The sequence below is a fragment of the Mustela erminea genome, chromosome 12 (assembly GCF_009829155.1).
Source record: "Mustela erminea isolate mMusErm1 chromosome 12, mMusErm1.Pri, whole genome shotgun sequence".
NCBI lineage: Eukaryota > Metazoa > Chordata > Mammalia > Carnivora > Mustelidae > Mustela > Mustela erminea.
The window spans coordinates 62594510-62616722 of NC_045625.1; positions in this window are offsets into that span (position 1 = coordinate 62594510).

Sequence of the window (22213 nt, forward strand, 5' to 3'; positions counted from 1 at the left end):
ATGGTAGTTCTATTTTGAACTTTTTGAGGAACTTCTATACTGTTTTTCAGAGGGGCTGCACCAATTTGCGTTCCCACAAACAGTTTAAGATGGTTCCCCTTTTTCTTCATCCTCACCAACATCTATTGTTTCATGAGTTGTTAATTTAGCCATTCTGATTGGTATGAGGTAGTATCTTGTAGTTTTGATTTGTATTTCCCTGATGATGAGTATATTGAGCATTTTTTTCACATGTCTGTTGGCCATCTGGATGTCTTCTTTGGAGGAATTTCTGTTCATGTCTTCTACCCATTTCTTGACTGGATTATTTGGGTTTGGGGTGTTGAGTTTGATAACTTCTTTAAAGATTGTGGATACTAGCCCTTTATCTGATATGTCATTTGCAAGTATCTTCTCCCATTCTGTAGAGTGCTTTTAAAATTTGATGATTGTTTGTTTTGCTGTGCAAAAGTTTTTTATCCTGATGAAGTCTCATTTTGCTTTTGTTTCCCTTGCCTTTAGAGATGTGTCCAGCAAGGAGTTGCTGCAGCCATAGTAAAAGAGTTTGCTGCCTGTGGTCTCCTTTAGGATACTGAAGGATTCCTATTTCACACTGAGGTCTTTCATCCATTTGGAGTTTATTTTTGTATATGGTGTAAGAAAGTGGTTTAGTTTCATTCTTCTGCATGTGGCTGCCCAGTTTTTGCAACACCATTTGTTGAAGACACTCTACTTTTCCTTTGAATATTTTTTCTGCTTTTTCACAGATTAGTTGACCATAGATTTAAAGGTCCATTTATGGGTTCTATATTCTGTTCCATTGATCTATGTGTCTGTTTTGATGATTACAGCTTTGCAATACAGCTTAATATAAAGAACTGCAATGCCTCCAGCTTTGGTTTTCTTTATTAACATCCCTCTGGTTCTTTGGAATCTTTTGTCATTCCATACAAATTTCAGAATTATTTGTTCCAGCTCTGTGGAAAATGCTGGTGGGATTTTGATAGGGATTGCATTGAATGTGCAGATTGCTTAAGGAAGCATAGACATTTTAATATTTTGTTAATTATTTGTTCTTCTAATTTATGAGCAAGGAAAGTTTTTCCATTTCCTTGGGTCTTCCCAATTTCTCTCATAATTATTTTGTAGTTTTCACAGTACAAATATTTTCTCTCTTTGAATGGTTTTATTTCTATGTATCTTATTTATTTTTTTTTTTGGTGCAATTATGAATGGGATTGATTCCTTGATTCCTGCTTTATTAGTGGTGTATAGAAATGCAACAGAAAACTGTGGGTTGATTTTTTATCCTGTGATTTTGTTAAATTCCTTTATTACTTCTAGCAAGTTTGGTGGAATCTTTTGAGTTTTCTATACACAGTATCATGTTGTCTGCATAGAGAAATGTTTGACTTCTTCTTTGAAGATTATCAGTGTCTTTTATTTCTTTTTCTTGTCTGATTGCTGAGGCTAGGACTTCTAGTACTATGTTGAACAATAGTGGTGAGAGTAGACATCCCTGTCTGGTTCCTGACCTTAAGGGAAAGTTCTGTTTTTCCCTAAAAAGATGATATTAATTATGCATTTTTTGTATATGGCCTTTATGATGTCAAAGTATGTTCTCTCTATCTCTACTTTGTTGAGGGTTTTTATCAATAAAGCATACTGCATTTTGTCAAATGCTTTTTCTGCATCTATTGAGAGGATCATATGTTTCTCATCCTTTCTTTTATTAATGTGGTATATCATGTTGATTGATTTACAGATAATGAGCCACCCCTGCAGCCCAGGGGATAAACCCACTTGGTTGTGGTGCATAATCCTTTTAATGCACTGTTGTATCTGATTAGTTAATATCTTGTTGAGAATTTTGGCATCTGTGTTCATCAAGGATATTGGTCTGTAATTCTCCTTTTTAGTGGGGTCTTTGTCTGGTTCTAGAATCAAGGTAATGTTAGCCTCATAGAATAAGTTTTGAAGTTTGCCTTTCATTTCTATTTTTTGGAACAGAAGAATAGACATTAATTCTTTTTTTTAATGGTTGGGAGAACTCCTTGAAGGAAACTTTCTGTCCTGGACTCTTGTTTGGTGGGAGATTTTTGATTATTGCTTCAGTTTCTTTGCTGGTTATGGGTCTGTTATATTTTTTATTTTTTTCCTATTTCAGTTTTGTTAGATTATGTTATACATTTCTTCCAGATTGCCTAATTTGTTGGCACATAGTTGCTCATAATATTCTCTTATATTCTTGTATTGCTGCAGTTTGCATTGTAATCTCTTCTCTTTCATTCATGATTTTATTCTTGATATGTCTGGTTGGGGGTTATCAATTTGGCTAATTCTTAAAAAAAAGCTGTTAGTTTCATTGATCTGTTCACTTTTTTAAAATTTTCTATATCATTTATTCTGCTATAATCTGAATTATTCCCCTTCTCTTGTGATATTTAAACTTTACTCTTCTTTTCCCCGCTCCTTTAGGTGTAAGATTAGGTTGTATATTTTAAGACTTTTTTTGCTTCTTGAGGAAGGCATGTATTGCTATACCACTTCCTCTTAGGCCACTTTTCTACAATCTCAATGGTTCTGAACTGCCGAGTTTTCATTTTCAATTACTTTCCATGTGTTTTTAAAATTCTTCTTTAATTTCTGGTGACCCATTCATTCTTTAGTAGTGATGTTCTTTAACCTCCATGTATTTTGTGGTCCTTCCAAATATTTTTTGTGTGTTTGATTTCAAAGTTCATAGCATTATTTTCTTAAATATGCATGGTATGATCTCAGTCTTTTTGTATGGTTTAAGGGTTGATTTGCAACCCAGTATGTAATCTATTCTGGAGAAACATTCTATGTGCACTCGGGAAGAATGTGCATTCTGCTGCTTTAGGATGAAATGCTCTGTATAAATCTGTTAAGTCCATCTAGTTCAGTTTGTCATTCAAAGCTCTGTTTTCTTGTTGATCTGCTTAGATGTGTCCCTGCTGTGAGTAGGGTGTTAAAGTCTCCTACTATACTGTATTATTATCAGTTAAAGTTTGCTCTTAATTGGTATTTGGTTGCTTCCAAGTTAGTAGTTATACATATTTATGGACTGTTACATCCTTTTAGATAAACCCCTTTATATGATATAGTGTCCCTTCTTCATCCTTATTATAGTCTTTTGTTTAAAATCTAATTTGTCTGTTGTAGGAATTACATCCATTATCATGATAAATGGTTCTCTACCACCTCACTTTTAATTTGACGGTCCTTTGGATCTAAAATGAGTCTCTTGTATTTGCAAAATGACATATCAGATAAAGGACCGATATCCAATATCTATTACAGAACATATTAAACTCAACACCCAAAAAACGAACAGTCCAGTCAAGAAATTGACAGAAGACATAAACAAGACCCTTCTCCGAAGAAGACATACAAATGACTAACAGACACATGAAAAAATGGTTCCACATCACTTGTCATCAGGGAAATACAAATCAAAATCACAATGAGATACCACTTTATACAGTTGAAATGGCTAAAATTAACAGGACAGGAAACAACAAATGTTGGCAAGGATGTGGAGAAATGGGAACCCTCTTACACTGTTAGTGGAAATACAAGCTAGTACAGCCACTCTGGAAAACAGTATGGAGGTTCCTCAAGAAGGTTAAAAATAGATCTAACTCTGACCTAGCAATTGCACCACTAGGTATTTATCACAAAGATTACAGATATTGAGAAGAAGGAACACATGCACCCCAATGTTCATAGCAGTAATGTCCACCTAAGCCAAACTGTAGAAGGACCAAGATGTCCTTCAACAGATGAATGGATAAAGAAGATGTGGTACATATATACAATGGAATATTACTCAGCCATCAGAAATAATGAATACCTACTATTTGTATTGACATGGATGGAATTGGAAGGTACTATCCTAAGTGAAATAAGTCAATCAGAGAAAGACAATTATCATATGGTTCCACTTATATGTGGAAGATAAGAAATAACACAGGATCATAAGGGAAGAGATAATAATGAATGAGAATAAATCAGAGAGGAGACAAACCATGACAGACTCTTAACTCTGGGAAATGAACTGAAGGTTGTGTAAGGGGAGTTGCATGGAAAGATAGAGCAACTGGATGATGGGCATTAAGGAGGACACATGAAGTGATAACACTTGGTGTTATATGCAACTAATGAATCATTGAACACATGACTAATTGAATTTAAATACATACATACATACATACATACATACATACATACATAGTAAAACAAAAAATAAAACAAATCTCTTTTGGCAGCATATTGATGGGTGCTATTTTGTTTTTGTTTTTATCCATTCTGATATCCTATGTTTTTGATTGGAACATGTTGTCTAATTTCATTCAGAATAGTTATTGAAAGATATGAATTTGGTGCCATTTTATTACTCATAAAGTCACTGTTCCTGTAGATTGTGTCTGTTCCTTTTTAGTCTTTGTTACTTTTATCTCTCTTTCTACTCAAAGGTCCCCCTAATATTATTCCAGGGATGTTTTAGTGAACTTATAGTGTTTATCTTGAAAACTATTTATCTCTCCTTCTAATCTGAATGACACCCTGCTGGATAAAGTAGTCTTAGCTGTCTTTCTTTCTTTCTTTTTCTTTCTTTCTTTCTTTCTTTCTCCCATTTAGCACATTGACTATCTCCATCAATTTCTGTCTGTCCTGCCAGGTCCTATGGATAGGTCTGCTGCTACCCTTATATGTCTACCCTTGAAGGCTAAGGACCTTTCATTGTGTGCTCTTTCAGAATTCTCTCTGTATTTTGCAAGTTTCACTCTGATATGTCATGGTGTTGATCTGTTTTTGTTGATTTTGAGGGGAGTTTTCTTTGCCTCTTTGACTTTGAATGTCTGTTTCCTTCCCCAGATTAGGGAATCAGCTATAATTTGTTCAAATAAAACTTCTGCCCCCAATTCCCACCTTTTTATTCTGGAACTCCCATGATATGGATACTATTTCACTTTATGGAATTGCTGAATTCCCGAGGTTTACTTTTTCTTTCCCTCTTCCATTCAGCTTCTTATTTTCCATAATTTTGTCTTCTATATCAACTATTCTCTACTCTGCTTCTTCAATCCTCAAAGTGATTATATCCAGTCTGTTTTGCATCTTCACTATACCATTTTTTATTTCAACCTGACCAGTTTTTATGTGTTTTATTTCTGTAGCAAGGTTTTCTTTGGTGTCTTCTTCTTCTTCAACTACTAGACTAGCTAGTAGTTGGTATTTACCCTAAAGATACAAATGTAGTGATCCAAAGGGGCTTGTGCTCCCGAATGTTTACAGTAGCAATGTCCACAATAGCCAAACTATGGAAAGAACCTAGATGTCTATCAACAGATGAATGGATAAAGGTGTGGTATATATATACAATGGAATACTATGCAACCATCAAAAGAAGTGAAATCTATTATGCTGAGCAAAATAAGTCAATCAGAGAAAGACAATTATCATATAATCTCTCTGATGTGAGGAATTTAAGAGGCAGGGCAGGGGGATGGGGGATAGGGAAGGAAAAAATGAAACAAGATGAGATCAGGAGGGAGACAAACAATAAGAGACTTAATCCATGAAGCAAACAGGGTTGCTGGGGAGAAAGGGGGTAGGGAGAGGTGTGGTTGGGTTATGGACCTTGATGAGGTATGTGATATGGTGAGTGCTGTGAAATGTGTAAAGCCTGATGATTCACAGACCTGTACCCCTAGGGCAAATAATACATTATATGTTAATTAAAAATAATTTTTAAAAAAGACTAGCTAGTAGTCTTATAACTGTTGATTTAAGTTTTTATTCAGATATATTGCTTTTATCTGCCTTGAGCAAGTGCCTGGCTGTGATATCTTCCTGACATTTCTTTTGGAGAGAATTCTTCCATCTTGTGAATTTAGCCAAGTTTCTGTCTTTTGCTTGTTATGAAACCTTATTATGTTTCTTGCAACTCAGAGTAATGCTATATTAAAAGAGGTCATACACTTTGCAGGGCCTGGCACTTCAGGAAGTGTTTCTGCGTATGCCATGTGCACTCCACTGTTGCATTTTGGCTCCTCTTTCCCACTGGTCAGTTCTCTGCAGAGTTCCTCCTCATGTGCAGTGGGGACTATTTGAACATTTATGAGGTGTGTTTTGATTTTTTTGTTTTTAAAGCCTAGAAAAGAAGAAGGAGAAGAGAAAAAGAAAAAAAAAATCCTGATCCAAAAATAAGAGAAAAAGAAAATAAATAATTTTAAAAAATCAAAACAAACAAAAAACAAAAAAAAACACAACAAAAAACTAAAAAACTATAAAACTGATTCCAAAGAAAAAGAAAGGAAGAAAAGAAAAGAAAAACCTGGGGTGCCTGGGTGGCTGAGTTGGTTAAGCATTTGCTTTCAGCTCAAGTCATGATCCCAGGGTCCTAGGAGCTAGCCCTGCTTTGAGCAGGGAGTCTGCTTCTCCCTCTCTCTCTGCCTGCTGCTCTGCCTACTTGTGCCCTCTATCTTTCTTTCTCTATCTATCTTTCAAATAAATAAAATCTTAAGAAAAAAGAAAAAACTATAAGCCTGATTCCAAAGGAAAAGACAAAAAAAAAAAATAAGAGAAGAGAAAAAAATACAGCCTGACCCTTTCTGCACCAGGCCTTAAGGGGACACTGTGAGGCACTATATGATCTGTAGACCTGGTGCATGTGATGTGCTGCCTGTGTTGCTCTCCTGGGGTAGAAGCCTGCTGTGCTCTCTCAAAATCAATCCTGCCCCAGTAAAAAAGTACTTTCAAGCACAGGAGGCTGGGTTTGATGTATGCGGTTTCCACCTCCAATGGGGGCTGCTGTTTTGCTCTCTGATGTACAACTTTGATGGTAGTGAGGATAAAATGGTAACATCCCACTCTCTCACACCAGAAAGGGGATTTCACACCCCCCAACTTTTCAGGAAGCCCTCACAGAAAAGTGAGGGCCATAAGCATGCCTGGCACCCACCGTTCCTGCATTTATCTCTGGCAGCATCGCTGGGATTCAAAACTCTGAATCTTGTGTGTTTTATCTTTGGTGAATAGTTAGAATCAAAACTCCAAATCCAGGGTGCCTGTGTGGCTCAGTGGTTTAAAGCCTCTGCCTTCGGCTCAGGTCATGATCTCAGGGTCCTGGGATTGAGCCCCATTGGGCTTTCTGCTCAGCAGGGAGCCTGCTTCTCCCTCTCTCTACTGCCTGCCTCCCTGCCTACTTGTGATCTCTGTCTGTCAAATAAACAAATAAAATCTAAAAAAAAAAAAAAAAACACAAAAACTTTAAATCCTAAAGGACTGAGCCCCACTCAGATCTGTTCCCTCTTCCAGATTAGAGGCTTACTTCCCTCTGAGTAGTGCTCTTTGTCACAGAAAAATGGTCCCCTACCTGTGTGATATGTGAATTCTATGCTATGGCAATGCAAAAAGGAGCAACCAGGTTATTCACCCTCTGTGGGAGTCAAAATCCCTTGCTGATGAAAGGCTGTTTGCTGGTCCCTGCATGGTTTTTTTTTTTTTCTTTTTTATTTGTCCTGGAGAGGCAATATGCCCTCTTCCAAATGTACCCCAGGAAGTGGAATGGTCTTTCCCAGTGCAACCTCAAAGATCCCTACACCTCATTGTTTGCACTTCCAGGCCAGTGCCATCCTCTCCAGGAGTACATGCAATAGCTCTGCTCCAGCAAAATTCATATACTTCCAAAAGCTCAGAGTTTGAGCTTCACTCTCTATTTGCAAAAAATCTGCACCACTCAGTTTGCCTACTGTCTGGGCAGTGATCCAAGAAGTTTTGTTTGTGTGTGAACCCACCACTGCACTCTCTCAACCCCTCTTTCCCTCTCTCCATTCTCTCTCCCCACAGAAAGTCTTCCCTCCCCTCCAGAGCACAGTAGCTTTTCTCTCCCCCAATTCATTTCCATGCACACACCTGCCACATTGTCTCCCTCCAACTGTGGAAATCCTTCTTCCAATCCTCAGATTGATCTCTTGGGTGTTCCAGGTGATCTGACCTTTATACAGCTGTGTTTTGTAGGATGAGGAAAACCTCAGGTCCCCCAACTGTGTCATCTTAACTCTGCCTTCCTCATTTAATTTTAAAAACTGAAAAAAGGATGCCTGGGTGGCTCAGCCAGTTAAGCATCTGCCTTCAGCTTAGGTCATGATCCCAGGGTCCTGGAATAGTGACCCACATTGGACTCCCTGTTCAGTGAGGAGCCTGCTTCTCCCTCTGCCCCTCCCCCTACTTGTGGTCTTTCTCTATCTCTCTCACATATGCAAAAATAAATAAAATCTTTTTTAAAAAGTGAAAAATAAACAAGACAGTCATTAGATTAAAATATTTAGGATAGTGCAAAAGAAACAAAGGAAAGATGAAGTTTGAAAGACTAAATATTCCAAGAAACAATTTTCTAAAAACATGCACAATAAAATATTTAAAAGCATCTGTTTGGCTGAGACAAAAAAAGGAACTATTGGGAAGGTGAAGATGGCATCGGGGTAGAATGACCCTAGGCACGCTTTGTCCCATGAATATGATTAGATAATTATCAAGTCATCCTGAATACCTCAGAAATAGACCTGAAGACTGGCAAAACAAACTCCACAACAAAAGGTAGAGAAGAGGTCACATCAAAGAAGGTAGGAAGTATAGAGATGTGGTTTGGAAGAGAAACTGATCATGGCTGCCAAATTAGGAAGGGAACTGTGGTCACAGAGAAGGTAAAAAAACAGAATAGTACACGGGGGAACCCACACAAGGAAGATGAAACCCCACAGCATTTGGCTTGGAAAGTGAGAGGGGCTGAATTTCATGAGTTCTTGCAACCATCAGGGCTTAAAGTCTGGAGTGACAAATGTCAACAGACTTGACTGGGATAGAGCCTGGAGGGCATTGGGGCTGCTCTTGAGGGAAAACATCCCACACAGCATGGAGGCAGTGATCTGATAAGCACCAGCGGCACATAGTGGAAAGGTTATTTGCTCATCTCTGAGCCTGTCCCAGAGGCAGCATTCAGGGACACCCAAAATGGGAAAAAAGGAAATAGGAGATGTCATTTCCTTCCTGCGCCCTTTAGTAAGCCCAAGACTACCTCTGGGAACCAGCATAGTAGCACTGACCCTTACTACTAACTTGTTTACACCAAACCCTGACACCCCCACACTCAAGTGGAACTGCCCTTCCCTTTCAGGCTTGCCTCAGACACAGCAGGCACCCATCCTAAAAAGAACATCTGAAACCCCAGCCAACACCTTCTTGACCTGGAAGTTTTGTGAGGTCTCAGTTCCAACAGCTGTGCCAAAAGTCTCATTTCATAAGAAGAACAGACCACACCTCATTAAAATTTATTGCAATCAGGCTAGGAACCAAACACTGCCCACAACAGGCAAAGAAAGCCTCACATACAACTAGCCTGAAGGATAAAGTGGCCAAGACACAACAGCAGAGCCCACACAGTATGCATTGGAGACATTCCCTAAAGTGCCAGGCCCTGAAGAACAGGGTACACTACATGGCAGGGAACTACAGGGCCTCTTCTTAATAGGGCCATTACCCTCAAGAATAGCAGACATAGCTGTCTTTCCTAACACAGAGAAGTAGGCACAGAGACTTGGAAAGAATGAGAAGACAGAATGTAAATGTAAAAACAGGACAAAGGCACATGTGAAAGAGATAAAATTAACATGCCTGAAAAAGAATTTAACATAATAAAAATAAAGATACTTGAGGACTTGAGGAAAGAGTAGAAGACATGAGTGAGACCCTTAACACAAAGGTAAGGAATAACATACTAGAAATAAGGAGCTCAATGAATGAAATGAGAAACACACTGGATGGAATGAACAACAAGCTGAAAGAAACAGAGGAATGATTAGTGATGCAGAAGACAGAGTAATGGAAAAAAAATTAAGCTGAACAAAACAGAAAAAAAAAAGAATTATGAAAACAAGTAATAGACTTAGGGAATTCAACAACTGCTTCAAATGTAATCTCATTCATACCATAGGGATCCCAGAAGAAGAAGAGAGAAAAGGGGACAAAATTTTATTTGAAGAAATAATAGTTGAAAATTTCCCTACTCTTGGGAAGGAAACAGACATTCAGATCTAGGAGACACAAAGAACCCCAATAAAATCAAAAAAAGCAGATCTACATCAAGACATATTATAATTAAACTGGCAAAATATAGTGATAAAGGAAAAATCTTAAAAGCAAGGCCAAAGAATATACTAATATACAAGGGAAAGTTCATAAGATTCAGCTGTTTTGTTTTGTTTTTTTTTTCCAGCAGAAACTTTGCAAGCCAGAAGGGAATGGTATGATATATTCAAAGAGATGAATGGAATCATCTGCAACCCCCAAAAAACAAATAGTTCATTCAAGAAATGGGCAGAAGACATGAACAGATATTTCTCCAAAGAAGACATACAAATGGCCAACAGATGAATTTAAAAAAAACATAAAAGTTCATTATCACTTGGCATCAGAGAAATACAAACCAAAACCACAATAAGACACCACCTCACACCAGTCAGAACGGCTAAAATTAAGTCAGGAAACAACAAGGATGCAGAGAAATGGGAACCCTCTTACATTGTTAGTGGGAATGCAATCTGTTACAGCCACTCTGGAAAACAGTATGGGAAAGTTCCTCAAAAAGTTAAAAATAGAGCTACCCTATGACCCAACAATTGCACTAGTAGGTATTTCCCCAAAGGATACAAAATAGAGATCTGAAATGGTCACCTGGTCTCAATGTTTATTGCAGCAATGTCCAAAATAGCCAAGCTGTTGAAAGAGGCCAGATGTCCACTGACAGATGAATGGATAAAGAACATGTGTGTGTATGTACAATGGAATATTACTCAGCCATCAAAGAAATGAAATCTAAAGCTAGGGAGTATTGTTAAGCCAAAGACATGGGTGGGACAAGAGTATATTATGTTAAGTGAAATAAGTCAGAAAATGAGAATTATCATATGCTTTCATTCATATATGGAATTTAAGAACAAAAGGATCATAAGGGAAGGGGGGGAGTAAAGTAAGACAAAATCAGAGAGAAAAACCATAGAAGAATCTTAATTTAGGAAACAAACTGGGGGATGCTGAAAGAGGTGGGTTGGAGGATTGAGTAACTGGGTGATGGGCATCAAGGAGAGCACATGCTATAATGAGCACTGCATGTTATATGTAATTGATGAATCATTGAACTCTACTTCTGAAAGTAGTACTATACTACATTTTAATTAATTTAATTTAAATAAAAAATAGAATTTACTTTGTTTGGTCTAAGTATTGTTACTTTGGCTTTCTTTTGACATCCGTTAGCATGATAAATCGTTTTCCATTCCCTCATTTTCAAACTGCAGGTGTCTTTGAGTCTAAAATGAATCTCATGTAGGCAGCATATTGATGGGTTTGGTTTTTCAGTCCATTCTGGCACCCTATGTGTTTTCACATACATTCAGAGTAATTACTGATAGATGTGAATTTAGTGCCATTTTATTGCTTGCTTTGTCATTGTTTCTGGAGTTCTTCTCTGTTCCTTTCTAGTCTTTTCCTCCACTCAAAGTGTCACATTTAATATTTCCTGCAGGGCTGGTCTAGTGGACATGATCGCCTTTAGTGTTTTTTGTCTGGGAAATGATATCTCTCCTTCTATTCTGAATGACACCTTAGCTGGATAGAGTATTCTTGGCTGTAGATTTTTCCCATCACCTTGAATATATCATGCCACTCGCTTCTGGCCTTCAGGTTTCTGTGGAGATATCTGCTTTTAACCTCATTTGTCTTCTCTTGTATGTTGATCTTATTTGTCTTCTTTTGTCTTGCTGGTTTTAGGACTTTTTTCTTTATTTCTATATTTTGGAAGTTTTACTACAATATGTCTTGGTGTTGGCCTCCTTTTGTTAATTTTTATGGGAATTCTCAGTGCCTCCTGGATTTGGATGTCTGTTTCTTTCCCCAGATTGGGGAATTTTTCAGCTACAATTTCCTCAAATAAACATTCTGACCCCTTTTCTGTCTCTTCTTCTTCCAGGACTCCTATGTTGCAAATGTTATTACATTTGTTGCAGTCACCAAGTTCTTTCCTTGAGTCTACTTTTGTGGTAGGAGATTTTTCTTTCCCTCTTCTTTTCAGCTTAATTATTTTCCATAATTCCATTTTCTATACTACTTTTTCATTCCTCTGCTTCTTCCATCCTTAGGGTCATTACATCTAGTCAGTTTCATATTTCAGTTATTGTAATTTTTAAATTTTGTCCTGATTGATTTTAAGCTCTTTGATCTTTGATCTCTCTGGCATCTCCCGTGCTTTTCTCAAGTCCAAGTAGTATCCTTATGATTTTTTCTTTTTTTTCTTTTTTTAAGGGAGATAGTGGGGGAGGGGCAAAGGGAGAGGGTGAGAGAGAATCCTAAGTAGGCTCCACTCCAAGCATGGAGCCTGAGCTGGTTCTCATTTATGTAACCTTGAGATCATGACCCGAGCCAAAACTGAGAGTCAGACACTTAACCAACTAAGCCACCCAGGTGCTCCTGACTGTTGCTTTAAATTCTGCATCAGGCATATTACTTATATCTTTTCAATTAGATCTCTGGCAGTGACCTTCCCTTGTTCTTTCTCTTGAAATGAATTCCTCCAGCTTGGCTTTTTGTTTAGGTCTCTGTTTTCTTCTCTGTGTTAGTAAAGTCCGTTATGTTTCTTGCTCTTGAGAGTAATGGCTTTATGAAGAAGAGGTCATATAATGCCTGGCACTTCAGAAAGTGTCCCTGGTGTGTGCTATGTGAACTCTGCTGCTGTGGTATGTCTGTTCTATCCCTCAGGTCAGTCCTCTTCAGAGTTTCTCCTTGCCTACAGCCAGCAGTGTTTCAACCTTGGCCAGATTGTGACAAATTTTAACTAGGTGTGCTCTGGTCTGCTTGTAAAAAGAGACTTGATGCTATCTCCACTAGACTGGAAGCTTTGAAGAACTTTATGGTCAGTAGATGTGGTGTTTTCAGGGGTTTGTGTTGATCTTCTGGGTGGGTAGGGGCCCGCTGTGCTGGTTTTCAAGGACACCCAAGATAAGCATTACCAGCAAAGTATAGGGATGGGGGTCAGAGCCAGTGTAAGCAATTTAGGCAGCCAGTGTTGTTGCTGTGCTGTTTAGTGAAGTTAGGTTTAACTGAAAGGACAGAGTGAGAAATGGCACCAGCCAACTCCTTTGTCCTTGGGGAGTTCATGCTTGGTGCTGTCAGGAAAGCCCTCCCAAAGAAGTGAATAAATTTCCCTCATACATCCTCAGTGTTTTTCATATCACTGCTTACTGCTGCTGCCCCTCGGAACAATTTGTGACTTAAACTGTAACACCTGGAGGATTTTACTAGTTGCCAAGCACATTTAGATATGGCCTTAAGAAACACTGATACTGACAACAGGTCTTTGGGGAGAAGGACGATATACGACCGTGAAGCTGGGCAGCTGGGGATGCCTGGCTCACTCAGGGTGGAACGCCGCCCCTTTAAGAAGCTGGGCAGCTGGGGTTACCCGGCTCCCTCAGGGTGGAAGGTGGCCCCTTCACAGAAGCCGGGCAGCCAGGAACGCCGAGCTTCAGGGAAGCCAAGCACCCGGGAACGCCCGGTCAGCTCAGGGTGGAACGAAAACAGCCTGCTTCCCTTATCCGTTATCGCTCCTTTCTCTTCCCAGCAGCACCCGTTGTTAGTTAGATGAGTCCTTTGAATGTGCTTATTTAACTATAAACTTTATCCTCCTCCTTGCTTGTCGGCAAGACGGGATTAACGTTTGACCATCATCAGTCCTTCTATTGGCTATTGTTTTCTATCCAATAAAAGTGAGACTGTGGAGTTGCTCATAGCAGCAGTCCTTTTCGACTGTTGTTCCCTGCTCCCAATCTCTTGCAGCTGACTTGTTTGTGCCTAATTCTCTCATCGCCACTGGAAGTGGCACTTACTGTCTGTGTCCAGGCTGCTTTGCCTGCCTGGAGAAATGCAATGTACTTTATTCAGCAAGGCCAGCTGAGTTTTAAAACTTCAAACTTTAAGGACCTGGTGTGACAGGGACCTTCCCTGGTCTTCTGGGGGAGCATCTCATTGACTGAGATTAATGTAGGTTTGATACAGAAGAGCAGTCACAGCAGAGCTCAGGAGCATGGAATGTAGAAGAAAGTAGCCAGTGTCTGGGTTATCCACCCTCAGCAGGTGTCTCTGCACCTATGCTGAGGGATGGGGAGGAAAATATCACCTACCAGATCCTTTGTCCCTGGAGAGGCAAAGCCATCTCTTTCAGATGCACTCTAAAGAGGGGAGGCTTCTCTACCAGTGTGTCTCAGAAGATCCCGTGATCATGCTATCTGCCCCACAGATTACCCGCCTGCCTTCTCTACAGGAGCACTGCCATGTCCTTATAACTCTGTACCAGCCACACCACAGATGAACCTCTAAAACTCCAGTCTTTGAGCTCTACTGGTTGTAAAAACTCACAAAAATCATCCCATCTAATTTTCTGCCAATGGCTTTGGGAAGTGTTTTCCTTGTGTGATCACCTGCGAGCTCCTCTCTCTCTCACTTTTCTCTGTGACCAGGGCTCCCTCCCTTCTCCAGCACCCCCAATCCTTTTCTCCCCCAAATCACATCTCTACACCTCCTAACTTCCATGATGTAGCCACCTCTCTCCCTCTAATTGTGTAGTTCATTCTGTCAGTCCTCAGATTTCATCTAGCTGTGTGCAAGGGGTAAAGCAAGCGTAGGGTCCTCCCATTATGCTGTCATTTAGCTCATCCTATTCTCAGTGATCATTCAATTTAAAATTGCATTAGTTATTTCAATTCACAGATTCTTTCTCTACTTGCTCTCCATTTGTGGATGATATGCTGTTGTTCTCCATGGAAACGGTGTCTAAAGTCATACAAACAGCACCGGTTGCTTTCCTGTCCCTCTTCTCCTAGATCTCTGTTGTTATTGTAGTTGTTACTTCTGCTGTTGTCACTATCATTGCTGTTATTTTGATTTGTTAGCAGTGTGAGAGGAGCACTAAGTTAAATTTGTTTTGTGCACATTCTGATGCCAAGTCATTAAAAATCCTGAGATTTGATGGGTTAGGAGAGTAACTTCTCAGTGTAAACTTTTTACAAGGTTTTGATACTGAATTCTTCAAAACTCTCCATGTGAATGTCTTCTAGTCTCTCCAGTTTGGAGAAATTCTCTGTAATATGTCTGTTGCACTAAATATATTTTGGGGAAGGTCAAAAGACAGCACAAATATAGGATTGTAGTAGACTTTGAGTGACTTCAAATCAGCTTTTTACCCAATGAATCTCTACATGTGTCTGCTTTATATTGCCAGATACAGGCACATTGTGGGAACACTGAAGAACTCAAACGTGTTTCTGCTCTTATGAGATTGTGGAGGTGGTTTTGTTGTTTTAATTTCATTCAAGCAAATATAGGTAATTAAAGTGACAAAAATTTATTAAACATCAGAAATTATGTCAGTATGTATTCAGATAGCCAAGGTTAGCAGCAGTAATACCCAGGGATACTAATGTGAGACGCTCAGGACACATGTTTTTTTCAGTGGTTGGTCTCTGATTGAGAAATTGACAATTTCATTTTAATAGAACCACTTTTTATTATACCTCATGTATATATGGGTCTCATTATCCCAAAATGTATCTTCATAAATTTATTTGATATTGAGAAGAATAGGTGCACATACAGAAGAGGGAAGTGCTGATGAAAAGGGTCAATGTACATGCAACAAGTCTGGTCTCATTTTTGTGTTAACTTCAAAATAACTCTAAGAACTACAAAGTCATTGCTTCCATTATATATTTTTGGATATGTTACCCAAGTTTAGTCATCAGTTCTTCCAATATATTTTTTTCTTAGAGTCTGAGTTCTGGCTTTTTCTATTTTTATACAATCCAACCTTAAAAAAAATTGCTACCACCTGGACTGTAGTATAGCACAGTGGAGGCAGTGACAGAAGAATTCTCTGCTCACAGGGTACCAGCAGTCTTTGGTCTTACTGCACACAGCAGGCAGGAGCAACTTCAGGCCACCATGGACCTCATAAAGCACTGTGAGCAGCAGCTGGATCTGCACTGGGCGCCATGGCTTCCAGACATGAAAGGTAAGGCAATAGTTGTGGACTTTGTGCTCACAGCCTGTGACTCTTCCTGTTAGGCAAACAGGAACACTGCTACACTCAAAATTGGGAGATGTGTTTCCAGGTAGAAAAGTCCAGGGCCATTTACAGTGAGTGAAGTTCAAAGCCTTGAACACTTTCTCAGGCCTGAGAAAGAGCCTGATAACAGCGCAACAAAAAGGGCTTTAACCAAAGTCCAAAGAAGCTCAGGGCTCATATCCAAGGGTCAATGATGATAATGAGGCAGGCATATGATGCCCCAGCACCTTGCTCTTGTACACACTCAAGTGAAATTGCTACACACCTAGAATCAAGAAAATTCCTAAAAGCTTCAGGAATGAAGAGTGGATGTATCACCTACAGAAGAATGGTAGAACAGATTAATATCAGACTATCAGACTTCTTATCAGCAACACTAGATACAAGAAGAAGAGGCAACATATTTAAAAGGATGTGGGAAAATAACCTGCAGTCTTGAATTCCATATTCAGTCAAAATATCATCCAATTTAAATAAAGTAATTTTCTGATAAAATGAATATAGTATCAATGGTGATATAAAAGAAAGAAATATAAAAATAATAAAAGAAATGGCAGGGGTGCCTGGGTGGCTCAGTGGGTGTGAGGTCCCTGTGGAAAAGGCAGTAAAAAGAATGCTAAAGTTTTCTAATCCTTGATAGGATTAGAAATTTGGAGACATGAACCACTGCTTGAAAATGGTAGAAAAATGGCTAAGGGCCCTTTTACAAACAGGGCTATCTAACACCAAGAATTAATTTTTTTAAGTTCTAAATCCCCCCAGGGGTAGCTGGGTGGCTCAGTGGGTTAAGCCTCAGCCTTCAGCTCAGGTCATGATCCCAGGGTCCTGGGATCGAGCCCCACATTGGACTCTCTGCTCAGCGGTGAACCTGCTTCCTCCTCTCTCTCTGCCTGCTCGTGATCTTTGTCTGTCAAATAAATAAATAAAATCTTAAAAAAAAAAGAAAGAAAGAAAGAAAGAAAGGAAGGAATCAAAGAAAGAAAGAAAGAAATGGCAGAAGTTGAGAAGCACAGGAAAGAGAGCTGGCAGGAAGAGGAGGATGGTAGGGTCAATGAGACACTAGCTGTATTTCATCTATCAAGACATAAAGATGCAATTGGATTATTTAAAAATTAAAAAGGAACCAAGAGAGAACTAAATATGATATAATTCTATTGGGATGGTGGTAATTTGGATGAGCTAAATTCTCATTTATTATAGTAGGGAGAGGTTAAAAAATGTGTAAATTTGTTAACTCAAGAAATAGAAACACATCAGTTAAGAACTGTGTCTGGAGCTCCATAGGGCAAAATTAACTAACAGTGGGTTAGATAAAAGTACAGATTTTTTTTACTTCTTTGGTTCAGTTTATTTCTCCATATTTGGAGGGGTGGAGGGTGAGAGATGGGTTAAATGGGTAATAGGTGGGTATTAAGGAAGGCATTTGTTTTGAGCACTGGGTGTCGTATGTAAGTGAAAAAAAAAGATACTATAAACAGCAACAAAAACAAAACAAAAAGCAATAGTTAGAGAAGATAGAATCTTGTTCTTTCATTCGACAACCAGTCCAGAGGTAGGCAATGGCTGGAAAGGAGGAGGAAGTGAATGCTCAAAAAGTGCCTTCTGTGTACTTTTTTTTCTAATCAAGGCCCATGCAGAGGGCAGAAAACCACCTAACAACCTTTCACTGTGAGCCACAATAGGCTTAAGCGTCTGTATGCATGCAGATTTGTTGCTTTTCTGCTGCAGAACTAAGCAGAAAGGAGAAACTGGAACAAATTGCAAATAACCAGGCTGCTATTTTTCACTGTTTGCCACAATAGATTTAAGCATCTGCCATAGCCCTTTTGGGAGTAGGGGACTGAGTCAAGTGCAGAGTGCCAATAACCTGGTTCCAGCTTTTTGCTGAGCATTACAATAAACTCTAGCATCTGCACGCACCCTGGAAAACATCTTTTTTGGGAATGGTACAGTGCTGGGCATGCCCTGAACCTTGCCTGCTGGGGACTGGAGTGGGGACACACCTTACCAGGCATTTAAAATGTGGACTTTTGAATTCCAGCCACTGGTCAGAGATAAAATACAGGAGTTCTGTGGCTCCGGGCACACTAACAGCCCAGGAACAGATAGGTTAAGGGCAGGGAGCTGATGAAAACCCAGGATACAGAAGATTGTTTGCTTTTCTGAGAGGGCCTCCTGAACAGTGGTGGCCAGGACTCCTGCTCCCCAGGAACAAGAAGGAAGGGTGAGGCCATATTCTAACTCCTCCACCCACCAGCATGGCTGGACATAAGAGAGAAACACAGTGCCTCCATTTGAGGCTGGAGTCCCCTTCAATAAACCCTGCCCCCTGCATCTGACAAAAGCATCTTTATAAGGGTGAGTCAGCTTGTGATCCAGTCCAGCAGGACTTTCCCTCAGACCAGCATAGACCTTGCATCCACTAAGTCTACTGATTAAAAAAAGCTCCAAAACATCAGTATCCAGTGGAAATAGGACCAGGATTGCTTTCTTTTTTTTTCTTTCCCTCTCTCCTCTTTTCTTAATTTTCTTAAATTTTTAAATTAAAAAGAATTCCTATTTCTTATTTTTGTTTTTTATCTTATTTTATGTATATTTTCTTCTTTTTCTGTTCTCTTTTTCTTTTGTATCAGGCTTACAATATTTTGTTCATTTATTGGTTTGCTTGTTTCCTTCTCTTCTTATTCAGTCAGGTTTCTTTCTTCTATTTTTTCTCTCTTTCTGTTTTCCCTACTCTTTTTTTTTCCTTCTTTCTTGTTTTTTAGAATCAGGCTTATAGTTTATTGTTTGTTTATTTGCATTTTTGTTCCATTTCTTTTTGTCTTGGATGAGGCCTTTGTTTTTGTTTTTGCTATTTGTCTATTGTTTTTCGTTTATCTTTCTTTTTCTTTTTTCTTTCTTCTTTTTTTTTCTTTCACAGGCTTATCCTGATAAATCAAATCACACCTACTTAAAGACTCAAACACTCCCCACTACAAGCAAAGAGGAACTCTGTAAAGGAAGGACCTTTGTGAAAGAACAGCCAAACACAACAGGAGAGTGTGTACACACCACACCCCAGAAACACTTTCTGAGTTTTTGTTGTTGTTGTTGCTGCTGCTGTTTTTGATGGGTCTTCTTTTATCCCTTTTTGTTTTCTCCTTTTTTTTTCTTTTTTTCTAGACACAATGACTAGACAGAGAATTTCACCCCAAAGAAGTAGCATGAGGTAGTACTCACTACCAGGGATTTAAGGTTATAAGGAAAATGTCTGAACCAGAATTTAAAACAATGATTATAATACTAGCTGGGCTGAAAAAAACATAGAAGACAAGAGAGAATCCCTTACTATAGAAATTTTTTTTTTAAAGTGAACTAAAATCTAATCAGGCTGTGACTGCCTAGGCGGTCACCTAGGTGGTCAGGGGGTTCGAGTACCCCCTAGGTGGCCAGGGGGTTCGAGTCCTCCTAGATGGCCAGAAAATCCAAAGTCCCCACCGGTGGCAGGTTCTGTAATGCCGGATGTGTTGTCCGCCCACCTTAAAAGACCACCAGAGATGCAAGTCAAAGCCAAACAGCAAGGGTCGTTTATTGCAAGTTCAAAACCCGGACCTCCACACACTCGTTGCCAGTGACGCTGAGAGGTCCTGAGCAGAGTAAGTGCAAGGTTTTTATAAGCAGGTACAAACAAGTTTTTGGGTGGGGTACAAACAAGTTAAAAAATCATACCTGGTGTTGCTTGATTGGTGTTGGGAGCCTGTGCGTGCATGAAGCGAGCATTCGAAGAGAAGCAAAAGTAGCTAGTTAGCCCGCGCATAGAGCAAGCACTTTTACAGAAGCAGAAGTAGCTGGTTGATAACACTTTTGGGTGTAAACAAGCCTCGGGCATAAACAAGTTTCGGGTGGGGTAAGGTTTGTCCAGGCCTTTCAGTTCTGGGTAAGAACTGCTGGGCCTGCGGTTGTCTTGGTCTTGTCTTTTTGTTGTCTGCTGTGCTGTTTGTTGTGTTTGAAGGAATGGGGCAAACAGAGTAAGGGAACTCTGACTTTTAAATGGCTATAACTGGAGCCAACTGGGATTAGTATAACTCAAGACAGAGACTTTAAGGAATATTCCAAAGCAGCTGCCAAAACAACTTTGTTTTGGGGACATTCCTTGCCCTCTCTGGCCCAAGGGATACTGCTTAGCACCTCCCCCTTGCTGGCAGGAAAGCATGATGTGTGCTCCTCTCTTGGAGCTGATGAGTCCTAGAACTGGGAACCCTTTCTCTGCCTTCTGGTGGCACTTTGTTCTGTTCTTCACTGTCAGGAAACAAAAGAGCACCCCCTGGATCTAACACTCCCCACCCAGATCTTCCCACCCAGGTCTCAGGTAAACATTCGAAATGGAGTGGGCCCAGGTGGAATGTAAATCAGTATTTGAACTAAGTTAAGCTTGTTGGGTTAATTAGGATAAACATGTCTTTTGAGTTAACCGTAGTAAATGTGAAACTTAGAGTTTTTACTTAAGGTCAAAAAAAAAAAATCTGTGTTGAAATCCCTTAGCAAAGAGACTAGAACTGATGGCTAACTGTCTGTGTCAAAGTTTTAATGGGTAACTGTTAAAGTAGCTTTCAAAGTCTTTGCTAATCTGAAACTTCAATCAAATGGGATAAAATGCTAGAGTGCTGGTTCCTGGAACTAGGTTTGTGCTTTTGAAATCTGTTGGTAAACAGGTTTTGTTCTTAACTGATTGATAAATTTGCCATCTAAAGAATTCTGTTGTAACAGTTCACAATTGGTTTATATTTAATCTTCAGTAGAGGTTAAGGTACTTCTAAGAGTACAAAATTCTGCTAAGTGTAATTAAGACTGATGGAAATAAGGTAAACCACTCTGTCGAAAAGTAGGAAATAGGTAAAAAGGAGAGAAAAATACCAGATGCCTGATCCTGTTTGAATAAGAAAGAAAAACAGGCCTGGGGCCACTGTTTGAGCTAGATCCATTCCTATGGAATGGAAGGGGAGACCTGGTGGGGGGAGGTGTCCAACCTGTTTGAATCTGAAGAGTGCCTGACTGTGTCTGTGTGGCTCCACCGCTTCGGCTACGGAGTCTGAGTGGGCTGCACCCTGAGTCTTGTGGGGCGTCATATGGCATAATGGTCATCTACTCCACGGAGTAGCCTGGTCCAGGGTTTATATGGACAGACCTTAGCTAAGACGCTCCTAAGTTCCCGCGAGGGACGCAAGCAGGACAGCATCTGAAAGATCTCCCTCCCTTTGTCTGCGACATCATTCATAATGGGAGGGAAACCCAGAAAACTCATATCTTAAGACTACATGCTTAAAAATAAAAAAAAGGAAAGACACTGATATAGAAAAGCTGTCTTTCTCTCTGTTTAAGGAAAAGAGCAAGGTTTTCTTCGGTTAATTGAAATGTAAATGGTTTTCTCTTTGCCTGCCCAGAGTTGTAAATGAGATCTCTTTGGCTCATAAGGCTTCCTTGATATGCTAAGTTACTGATAAACCTTGGGTTACTTTTTATAGCTACTCTAGAGGTTCTATACATTTCTTAAAATTTTAATGTTTTGATAAGGGTCATCACTTGATATTTAACTGATGAAGTTCTAGAACCTAGGTGAGGTTTGGTGGGCTGAGGTCCGGAGCCGATGACCAAGAAAGAATTCTTGAGACATCTTTGGTGCAAAATGGTGGTTTATTAAAGCACAGGGACAGGACCTGTGGGCAGGAAGAGCTGCTGCTCTGGGTTGTGAGGGATGGCAGGTTATGTACCTGCGGTTGGGGGAAGGTGAGGGGAAGGAAGGTTTCAATGGAGCTTTCATATGCTAAAGAGGGTGTACAAGGTGCCAGGATGTCCGAGGCCTTCCAGAAGCCTTGCCCTTGGGGCTTGATCAATGTTGGCTTTAGACCAGCCATTAACATTAAGATAGTTGGAAGACTTTTTGGTGGGATGTCACAATCCTGCAATCAATCGTCTTTGTTAGTGAAATTTAGGACATTTGTAATCAAGGGAGACTCCTGTCTTGCAGGATTGTGATCTCTGCGAGTTAACTATTTG